General features: G+C 43.1%; 1 protein-coding gene across 1 annotated transcript in view; it reads right to left on the minus strand.

Moving 5' to 3' along the window:
- The window catches only part of LOC135527710 (carbonic anhydrase 6-like), a 59,102-nt gene that overhangs the window by 25,039 nt on the left and 21,986 nt on the right, over nt 1-12,077 (minus strand). The gene's annotated exons all lie outside the window — the stretch shown is intronic.

Consider the following 12,077-nt stretch of genomic DNA (forward strand, 5'->3'; position numbering starts at 1 on the left):
TGTCATCATAGTGGTCTCTGATTGGTGTTCAGGCTCACTCAGGTGGAGTTGACTTCAATTTGCGCCTTTGTTCAATTCTGAATTTATGTTTTTGGTAACATCCTTTCTGAAAAGTAATCCAAGAAGTAATCTAGTTTTTCAAAAGTATCTCTGGTTGACTATTGCTAATTCAGCTTTTACCAAATATTTCACACATGAAATGGCAATGGCACACTGCCCCAATTGTGGCTCATTGTATACAAATATTGGCATTTTCAGTTTTGGTTGTGAGGTGTGAGAGTTCTATAGATTGAAATGTCATGGTCTGGACTTTCTACTTTAACTGCTCTCTCTCTCTCTCTCTCTCTCTCTCTCTGTGTCTTTGTGTCTCTCTCTCTGTGTCTCTCTCTCTCTCTCTCTCTCTCTCTCTGTGTCTCTCTCTCTGTGTCTCTCTGTCTCTCTCTCTGTCTCTCTCTCTCTCTGTCTAGTTCTTTATTATTGTTATAAATTCATTACGGTGTACATACTATTCTTAAATTTAGCTTAAAGCTAGAATCCATAATTGAAACAAAATAACAAAGTGACCTCCCCGCCCTTGTTTTCACTAAAAAGCTAAGGGCTGGAGAAATGGAACTACTCTCAAATTCACAGACAGCGCTATGGATACAAGGACTGACCATCCATGATATCAACATTATAGTCTGAACCACGTTTCCAGGCTATACAGTATTTGTTTTTACGTTTACATTGTTTACAGACATTGGAGTAAAATAATCTTATATTTTGGGGTTCTCATGGAGTGTGACAGTTGAACTAAGCTCACAAAGCATTTATAAGTTATATTCTTCAACAATCAAATGGGTAGATGTTGTTAATTTACAAGTTCAAAATGGATGGAGTGACGAAGGATTCTAGCTTTAAACTGAGGATTAATTTGGAATGGGTCACGATCATTATACCCAAGGGATTATTGTCCAAGCACATCTTGTTCTTGTTAACATTTGTACATAATCTAAACAGACTAGTTAATTTATTTAGACTACTTTATTGACTAAGTGTTGAGATAATATTGTTGACACATTTGACGTTGGTATTTGTTATGGCTCCCCATTAGTTCCTGTCAAGGCAGCAGCTCCTCTTCCTGGGGTTTATTATGGATCCCCATTAGTTCCTGCCAAGGCAGCAGCTACTCTTCCTGGGGTTTATTATGGATCCCCATTAGTTCCTGTCAAGGCAGCAGCTCCTCTTCCTGGGGTTTATTATGGATCCCCATTAGTTCCTGCCAAGGCAGCAGCTACTCTTCCTGGGGTTTATTATGGATCCCCATTAGTTCCTGTCAAGGCAGCAGCTACTCTTCCTGGGGTTTATTATGGATCCCCATTAGTTCCTGTCAAGGCAGCAGCTACTCTTCCTGGGGTTTATTATGGATCCCCATTAGTTCCTGTCAAGGCAGCAGCTACTCTTCCTGGGGTTTATTATGGATCCCCATTAGTTCCTGCCAAGGCAGCAGCTACTCTTCCTGGGGTTTATTATGGATCCCCATTAGTTCCTGTCAAGGCAGCAGCTACTCTTCCTGGGGTTTATTATGGATCCCCATTAGTTCCTGCCAAGGCAGCAGCTACTCTTCCTGGGGTCCAGCAAAATGAAGGAAATTATATAATTTAAAAAACATTACAATGCATTCATAGATTTCACAACACACTGTGTGCCCTCAGGCCCCTACTCCATCACTGCAACATACCTACAATACAAAATCCATGTGTACGGGTGTACAGTGCGTATGTTATCATGTGTGTGTGTGTGTGTATAGAGCGTATGTTATTGTGTGTGTGTATATGCATGTGTCTGTGTCTATGTTTGTGCTGCTTCACAGTCCCCACTGTTCTATAAGGTGTATTTTTATCTGTTTTTTAAATCTAAATTTTACTGCTTGCATCAGTTACTTGTTGTGGAATAGAGTTCCATGTAGTCATGGCTCTATGTAGTACTGTGGAATAGAGTTCCATGTAGTCATGGCTCTATGTAGTACTGTGGAATAGAGTTCCATGTAGTCATGGCTCTATGTAGTACTGTGGAATAGAGTTCCATGTAGTCATGGCTCTATGTGGTACTGTGGAATAGAGTTCCATGTAGTCATGGCTCTATGTAGTACTGTGGAATAGAGTTCCATGTAGTCATGGCTCTATGTAGTACTGTGGAATAGAGTTCCATGTAGTCATGGCTCTATGTAGTACTGTGGAATAGAGTTCCATGTAGTCATGGCTCTATGTAGTACTGTGGAATAGAGTTCCATGTAGTCATGTCTCTATGTAGTACTGTGGAATAGAGTTCCATGTAGTCATGTCTCTATGTAGTACTGTGGAATAGAGTTCCATGTGGTCATGGCTCTACAGTACATTAGGAAAGTATTCAGACCCCTTGACTTTTTCCACATTTTGTTACGTTACAGCCTTATTTAAAATGGATCAAAAATATTTAAAAAATATCAGCAATCTACACACAATACCCCATAACGACAAAGTGAAAACATGTTTTTAGAAATGTTTGCAAATGTATTAAAAATAAAAACAGAAATACTTTATCTACATAAGTATTCAGGCCTTTTGCTATGAGACTCAAAATTGAGCTCAGGTGCATCTTGTTTCCATTGATCATCCTTGAGATGTTTCTACAACATGATTGGAGTCCACCTGTGGTAAATTCAATTGATTGGACATGATTTGGAAAGGAACACACCTGTCTATATAAAAGTACCACAGTTGACAGTGCATGTCAGAGCAAAAACCAAGCCATGAGGTCGAAGGAAATGTTCATTGCGCTCCGAGACAGGATTGTGTTGAGGCACAGGTCTGGGGAAGGGTATCAAAACACGCCTGCAGCATTGATGGTCCCCAAGAACACAGTGGCCTCCATCAATCTTAAATGGAAGAAGTTTGGAACCACCAAGACTCTTCCTAGAACTGGCCGCCCGGCCAAACTGAGCAATCGGGGGAGAAAGACCTTGGTCAGGGAGGTGACCAAGAACCCAATGGTCACTCTGACAGAGCTCGAGAGTTCCTCTGTGGAGATAGGAGAACCTTCCAGAAGGGCAAACATCTCTGCACCACTCCACCAATCAGGCCTTTATGGTAGAGTGGCCAGACGGAAGCCACTCCTCAGTAAAAGGCACATAACAGCCCATTTGGAGCCAAAATGCACCTCAAGGACCCTAAGACCATGAGAAACAAGATTCTCTGGTATAATGAAACCAAGATTGAACTCTTTGGCCTGCATGCCAAGTGTCACATCTGGAGGAAACCTGGCACCATCCCTACGGTGAAGCATGGTGGTGGCAGTATCATTCTGTGGGGATGTTTTTCAGCGGCAGAGACTGGGAGACTAGTCAGGATCGATGCAACAATGAACAGAGCAAAGTACAGAGAGGTTCTTGATGAAAACCTGCTCCAGAGCGCTCAGGACCTCAGACTGAGGTGAATGTTCACCTTCCAACAAGACAACAACCCTAAGCACACAGCCAAGGCAACACAGGAGTGGCTTCGGGACAAGTCTCTGAATATCCTTGAGTTGCCCAGCCAAAGCCCAGACTTGAACCCAATTGAATATCTCTGGAGGGAGCTGAAAATAGCTCTGCAGCAACGGGACCTGCCATTTCAAGCCCATAATCTTTGGCAAGCAAACAACTGCTGCATTGGAACTCTGAGTGATCCGGTTTGTCCCGAAGCAAACCATTCATTTATTTCTTTCAATTGATTTGTATCCTTATATGAACTATAACTCAGTAAAATCTTTGAAATTGTTGCATGTTGCTTTTATATTTTTGTTCAGTATAGACAGGTGTAGATGATTTGAAAGACACATTGTGATCAGATCTTCCTGACCACGTCAGAAACACATTGTGCCTGGATATCAATCAAGTTTTTAAATTTTACCTTTATTTAACCAGGCAAGTAAGTTAAGAACAAATACTTATTTTCAATGACAGCCTCGGAACAGTGTGTTAACTGCCTGTTCAGGGGCAGAACGACAGATTTGTACCTTGTCAGCTCGGGGGTTTGAACTCGCAACCTTCCGGTTACTAGTCCAACACTCTCACCACTAGGCTACAGATCTGGATTTGTTTAACCATTTAAATCATCATTATTCCAGCTTCTAAAATAATTGACAGGTTGCACCATTGACTTATGACATCATTAATTGTCTTAAAATAAATATATTTATATTATTTAGAATGAATGTCTGTCAAATAATTTGCATACATGGAGGCACCATTCAAATCTGTTCACGGCGGAGTGGACAGAGAAGAGACATTTTAATACAATGTGTACTGTCGACACTACAAACCTTGATCAGATAGTGGATCATGAAACTCACGTTAGCGCAAGCTGTAAACGAGTGTAATGGTTTTCTTGTGGGGAAAGAGAGGCGGACCAAAATGCAGCGTGGTTAGTTTTGTGCATCTTTAATAAAGATGAAAGTACTACAATCTACAAAACAATAAACGTGAAAAAAAACCAAACCAGTCCTATCTGGTGCCACAAAGACAGGAACAATCACCCACAAAACCCAACACAAAACAGGCTACCTAAATATGGTTCCCAATCAGAGACAATAACTAACACCTGCCTCTGATTGAGAACCACATCAGGCCTAACATAGAAATGGACAAACCAGACACACAACATAGAATGCCCACCCAGCTCACGTCCTGACCAACACTAAAACAAGGAAAACACACACGAACGATGGTCAGAACGTGACAACGAGGCTCAAATATGATGGTGCTTTCCATCAGATGAGACGACCAACCATCTTGCTCTGGGAGGATGTTTCACCGAGTAGTCATCTCATCTTAACAGACGGGAAGCACCGTCATCTTTACACACTGACTCAACTTGAAACTTGCTTGAAACTTGCTCAGCTCTCTCCTATCCTTCAGCATACAGTATGAGAGCTCTGTGTCACCTCCTGAACGTAGTTCCTTTTTATGTCTCTATTTTGGTTTGGTCAGGGCGTGAGTTGCTGTCAATTATTGTCCCTGATTGAGAACCATACTTAGGTAGCCTGTTCCCACCTGTGTTTTTTTAATAATAATAAAAAAATGTATCCGTTATTGTACCAGGTAAATTGACTGAGAACACATTCTCATTTGCAGCAACGACCTGGGGAATAGTTACAGGGGAGAGGAGGGGGATGAATGAGCCAATTGTAAACTGGGGATTATTAGGTGACCATGATGGTTTGAGGGCCAGATTGGGAATTTAGCCAGGACACCAGGGTTAACACCCCTACTCTTACGATAAGTGCCATGGGATCTTTAATAAACTCAGAGAGTCAGGACACCCATTTAACGTCACATCCGAAAGACTGCACCCTACACAGGGTAGTGTCCCCAATACCACGGCTAAGGGTTGTACCCAGGCTCTCCGCTTTGCGTCTTGCGTAAGAACAGCCCTTAGCCGTGGTATATTGTCCATATACAACATCCCCTTGGGCCTTATTGCTTAAGTATATACAGCACCAGTCAAAAGTTTGGACACACCTACTCTTTCCAGGGTTTTTCTTTATTTTACTATTTTCTACATTGTAGAGTTCATTAGCTCAGTGAGTTGTTACATGGAGCTAGCTAGCTATAGCTCAGTGAGTTGTTTACATGGATCTAGCTAGCTATAGCTCAGTGAGTTGTTACATGGAGCTAGCTAACTATAGCTCAGTGAGTTGTTTACATGGAGCTAGCTAGCTATAGCTCAGTTAGTTGTTACATGGACCTGGGTGCTATAGCTCAGTTAGTTGTTACATGGAGCTGGGTGCTATAGCTCAGTGAGTTGTTTACATGGAGCTAGCTAGCTATAGCTCAGTTAGTTGTTACATGGAGCTGGGTGCTATAGCTCAGTGAGTTGTTTACATGGAGCTAGCTAGCTATAGCTCAGTGAGTTGTTTACATGGAGCTAGCTAGCTATAGCTCAGTTAGTTGTTACATGGAGCTGGGTGCTATAGCTCAGTGAGTTGTTACATGGAGCTAGCTAGCTATAGCTCAGTTAGTTGTTACATGGACCTGGGTGCTATAGCTCAGTTAGTTGTTACATGGAGCTGGGTGCTATAGCTCAGTGAGTTGTTTACATGGAGCTAGCTAGCTATAGCTCAGTTAGTTGTTACATGGAGCTGGGTGCTATAGCTCAGTGAGTCGTTTACATGGAGCTAGCTAGCTATAGCTCAGTGAGTTGTTTACATGGAGCTGGGTGCTATAACTCAGTGAGTTGTTTACATGGAGCTAGCTAGCTATAACTCAGTTAGTTGTTACATAGAGCTAGCTAGCTATAGCTCAGTTAGTTGTTACATGGACCTGGGTGCTATAACTCAGTTAGTTGTTACATGGAGCTGGGTGCTATAGCTCAGTGAGTTGTTTACATGGAGCTGGGTGCTATAGCTCAGTAAGTTGTTTACATAGAGCTAGCTAGCTATAACTCAGTGAGTTGTTACATAGAGCTAGCTATCTATAGCTCAGTGAGTTGTTTACATGGAGCTAGCTAGCTATAGCTCAGTGAGTTGTTTACATGGAGCTAGCTAGCTATAGCTCAGTGAGTTGTTTACATAGAGCTAGCTAGCTATAACTCAGTTAGTTGTTACATAGAGCTAGCTAGCTATAGCTCAGTGAGTTGTTTACATGGAGCTAGCTAGCTATAGCTCAGTGAGTTGTTTACATGGAGCTAGCTAGCTATAACTCAGTTAGTTGTTTACATGGAGCTAGCTAGCTATAGCTCAGTTAGTTGTTACATGGAGCTGGGTGCTATAGCTCAGTGAGTTGTTTACATGGAGCTAGCTAGCTATAGCTCAGTGAGTTGTTTACATGGAGCTAGCTAGCTATAGCTCAGTGAGTTGTTTACATGGAGCTAGCTAGCTATAGCTCAGTGAGTTGTTTACATGGAGCTGGGTGCTATAACTCAGTGAGTTGTTTACAACTAGCATTCCAGAGGAACATCAGAGACTGTAACGTTCTGTGCTTCACGGAAACATGGCTCACTGGAGAGACGCTATCCGAAGCGGTGCAGCCAACGGGTTTCTCCACGCATCACGCCGACAGAAACAAACACCTTTCTGGTAAGAAGAGGGGTGGGGGTGTATGCCTTATGGCTAACGAGGCATGGTGCGATGAAAGAAACATACAGGAACTCAAATCCTTCTGTTCACCTGATTTAGAATTCCTCACAATCAAATGTAGACCGCATTATCTACCAAGAGAATTCTCTTCGATTATAATCACAGCCGTATATATCCCCCCCAAGCAGACACATCGATGGCTCTGAACGAACTTTATTTAACTCTTTGCAAACTGGAAACCATTTATCCGGAGGCTGCATCCATTGTTGCTGGGGATTTTAACAAGGCTAATCTGAAAACAAGACTCCCTAAATTTTATCAGCATATCGATTGCGCAACCAGGGGCGGAAAAACCTTGGATCACTGTTACTCTAACTTCCGCGACGCATATAAGGCCCTGCCCCGCCCACCTTTCGGAAAAGCTGACCACGACTCCATTTTGCTGATACCTGCCTACAGACAAAAGCTAAAAAAAGAAGCTCCCACACTGAGGTCTGTCCAACGCTGGTCCGACCAAGCTGACTCCACACTCCAAGACTGCTTCCATCACGTGGACTGGGACATGTTTCGTATTGCGTCAGATAACAACATTGACGAATACGCTGATTCAGTGTGCGAGTTCATTAGAACGTGCGTTGAAGATGTCGTTCCCATAGCAACGATTAAAACATTCCCTAACCAGAAACCTTGGATTGATGGCAGCATTCGCGTGAAACTGAAAGCGCGAACCACAGCTTTCAATCAGGGCAAGGTGTCTGGTAACATGACTGAATACAAACAATGCAGCTATTCCCTCCGTAAGGCTATCAAACAAGCTAAGCGTCAGTACAGAGACAAAGTAGAATCCCAATTCAACGGCTCAGACACAAGAGGCATGTGGCAGGGTCTACAGTCAATCACGGACTACAGGAAGAAATCCAGCCCAGTCACGGACCAGGATGTCTTGCTCCCAGGCAGACTAAATAACTTTTTTGCCCGCTTTGAGGACAATACAGTGCCACTGACACGGCCTGCAATGGAAAAATGCGATCTCTCCTTCACTGCAGCCGAGGTGAGTAAAACATTTAAACGTGTTAACCCTCGCAAGGCTGCAGGCCCAGACGGCATCCCCAGCCGCGCCCTCAGAGCATGCGCAGACCAGCTGGCTGGTGTGTTTACGGACATATTCAATCAATCCCTATACCAGTCTGCTGTTCCCACATGCTTCAAGAGGGCCACCATTGTTCCTGTTCCCAAGAAAGCTAAGGTAACTGAGCTAAACGACTACCGCCCCGTAGCACTCACTTCCGTCATCATGAAGTGCTTTGAGAGACTAGTCAAGGACCATATCACCTCCACCCTACCTGACACCCTAGACCCACTCCAATTTGCTTACCGCTCAAATAGGTCCACAGACGATGCAATCTCAACCACACTGCACACTGCCCTAACCCATCTGGACAAGAGGAATACCTATGTGAGAAGGCTGTTCATCGACTACAGCTCGGCATTCAACACCATAGTACCCTCCAAGCTCGTCATCAAGCTCGAGACCCTGGGTCTCGACCCCGCCCTGTGCAACTGGGTACTGGACTTCCTGACGGGCCGCCCCCAGGTGGTGAGGGTAGGTAACAACATCTCCTCCCCGCTGATCCTCAACACTGGGGCCCCACAAGGGTGCGTTCTGAGCCCTCTCCTGTACTCCCTGTTCACCCACGACTGCGTGGCCACGCACGCCTCCAACTCAATCATCAAGTTTGCGGACGACACAACAGTGGTAGGCTTGATTACCAACAACGACGAGACGGCCTACAGGGAGGAGGTGAGGGCCCTCGGAGTGTGGTGTCAGGAAAATAACCTCACACTCAACGTCAACAAAACTAAGGAGATGATTGTGGACTTCAGGAAACAGCAGAGGGAACACCCCCTATCCACATCGATGGAACAGTAGTGGAGAGAGTAGCAAGTTTTAAGTTCCTCGGCATACACATCACAGACAAACTGAATTGGTCCACTCACACAGACAGCATCGTGAAGAAGGCGCAGCAGCGCCTCTTCAACCTCAGGAGGCTGAAGAAATTCGGCTTGTCACCAAAAGCACTCACAAACTTCTACAGATGCACAATCGAGAGCATCCTGGCGGGCTGTATCACCGCCTGGTACGGCAACTGCTCCGCCCTCAACCGTAAGGCTCTCCAGAGGGTAGTGAGGTCTGCACAACGCATCATCGGGGGCAAACTACCTGCCCTCCAGGACACCTACACCACCCGATGTTACAGGAAGGCCATAAAGATCATCAAGGACATCTACCACCTGAGCCACTGCCTGTTCACCCCGCTATCATCCAGAAGGCGAGGTCAGTACAGGGGCATCAAAGCTGGGACCGAGAGACTGAAAAACAGCTTCTATCTCAAGGCCATCAGACTGTTAAACAGCCACCACTAACATTGAGTGGCTGCTGCCTACACACTGACACTGACTCAACTCCAGCCACTTTAATAATGGGAATTGATGGGAAATGATGTAAATATATCACTAGCCACTTTAAACAATGCTACCTTATATAATGTTACTTACCCTACATTATTCATCTCATATGCATACGTATATACTGTACTCTATATCATCGACTGCATCCTTATGTAATACATGTATCACTAGCCACTTTAACTATGCCACTTTGTTTACATCTCACATGTATATACTGTACTCGATACCATCTACTGTATCTTGCCTATGCTGCTCTGTACCATCACTCATTCATATATCCTTATGTACATATTCTTTATCCCCTTACACTGTGTATAAGACAGTAGATTAGGAATTGTTAGTTAGATTACTTGTTGGTTATTACTGCATTGTCGGAACTAGAAGCACAAGCATTTCGCTACACTCGCATTAACATCTGCTAACCATGTGTATGTGACAAATAAAATTTGATTTGATTTGATTTGATATGCATACGTATATACTGTACTCTATATCATCGACTGCATCCTTATGTAATACATGTATCACTAGCCACTTTAACTATGCCACTTTGTTTACATACTCATCTCATATGTATCTACTGTACTCAATACCATCTACTGTATCTTGCCTATGCTGCTCTGTACCATCACTCATTCATATATCCTTATGTACATATTCTTTATCCCCTTACACTGTGTATAAGACAGTAGTTTAGGAATTGCTAGTTAGATTACTTGTTGGTTATTACTGCATTGTCGGAACTAGAAGCACAAGCATTTCGCTACACTCGCATTAACATCTACTAACCATGTGTATGTGACAAATAAATTTGATTTGATTTGATTTACATGGAGCTAGCTAGCTATAGCTCAGTGAGTTGTTTACATGGAGCTAGCTAGCTATAGCTCAGTGAGTTGTTTACATGGAGCTAGCTAGCTATAGCTCAGTGAGTTGTTTACATGGAGCTGGGTGCTATAGCTCAGTGAGTTGTTTACATGGAGCTAGCTAGCTATAGCTCAGTGAGTTGTTTACATGGAGCTAGCTAGCTATAGCTCAGTGAGTTGTTTACATGGAGCTGGGTGCTATAGCTCAGTGAGTTGTTTACATGGAGCTAGCTAGCTAAAGCTCAGTGAGTTGTTTACCTGAGTGATGGAAAGACAAGTGTAGGGCGTGAGATACAACTGATTTTGGGGTGGGGAGAGAGCAAGAGAAGGTGCAGGAGGAGGCTTGTCTTGACACGCTGGGCATCTTTTGATGACATGCATTATCTGAATTAGGCCCACAGAATTATACCCACGGAAGAGTGGCATCTATGAAAGAACTTTGAATGTCTTTGAACTTCAGAGTTGTCTTAAAGTTGGACTAGAGAAGCTAGCTAGCTAACAAGCGTGTGTGTGCAAAGCGGCACCATAATTAAAAACATGTCTTAACTGTTTGTACTTAATAAATACAATGTGAAATGGGATAACTATAATGTCCCTAACTACTATTGGAAAAAGTGAATCCATTCTCTTCTAATTAAAAATCTCTCTCACCATCTTCTGAATCACGCTTATAACATCAGTAGGCTACAGTAGACGATGCTTCGGAGGGGAGGGGGCAGGTAGCCTACATACACACACTGGCGAAGATTTTCAGCTGACAGGCCGACACTGGAAGAAGTTTCTGATTGACATAAGGTATGGTTTCGCGTTTTGTTGTGTTTTTTTGTGGGACTGGAAAAAAATGGCAGGAAAATAAAACAACGTTACTGGTTCCCATGCTTTTAAAATAAGGGTTCTGTTCCAGTATAGATCATTTTCGTTCTTTGATTCTGATTCAGTTCTTTGAAAAATGTCTTCCTTTTCTGGTTTTCAGTTCTGTTCCCTGAACCAGTTCCAACCCCTGGTCATCACATTAGATTTTGTTGTTGTTGAAATGACGTGGAAACAACATTGATTGAGCCAGTCTTTTGCCCAGTGGGAAATGAGTTTGTCAAATTATGAATAAATGATTTTATAATGCATTCTCAGTTTCTTATTGAATTATTGCTGCTTAAATGGTGTCAGATTACATTCGAGCTGTAGACCTTGTACACAATAATATTTTAGTCACATTAATAAAGCCAGTCCTGTTCATATTCTTCAACCAACAAGCACAGGCAAAACACAGCTATTATGGATGAGGATCATAATACATGTGACGTTCTAGTGTCACATAGGGGAAAACTACAGTGCTACTTGAATATATCATTTGCACAGAATGTTGGCACCCCCCACTGGCCATATATTGTAGTCTAGCTCTATGGTCTAATTACTATCTACACAATGCTATCTACACTACACGGGTGTTCTAGAATGAACTATCTACACTACATAGGTGTTCTAGAGTGAACTATCTACACTACAGAGGTGTTCTAGAATGAACTATCTACACTACAGAGGTGTTCTGGAATGAACTATCTACACTACAGAGGTGTTCTAGAATGAACTATCTACACTACAGAGGTGTTCTGGAATGAACTATCTACACTACAGAGGTGTTCTAGAATGAACTATCTACACTACAGAGGT

The sequence above is a fragment of the Oncorhynchus masou genome, chromosome 33 (assembly GCF_036934945.1).
Source record: "Oncorhynchus masou masou isolate Uvic2021 chromosome 33, UVic_Omas_1.1, whole genome shotgun sequence".
Lineage (NCBI taxonomy): Eukaryota > Metazoa > Chordata > Actinopteri > Salmoniformes > Salmonidae > Oncorhynchus > Oncorhynchus masou.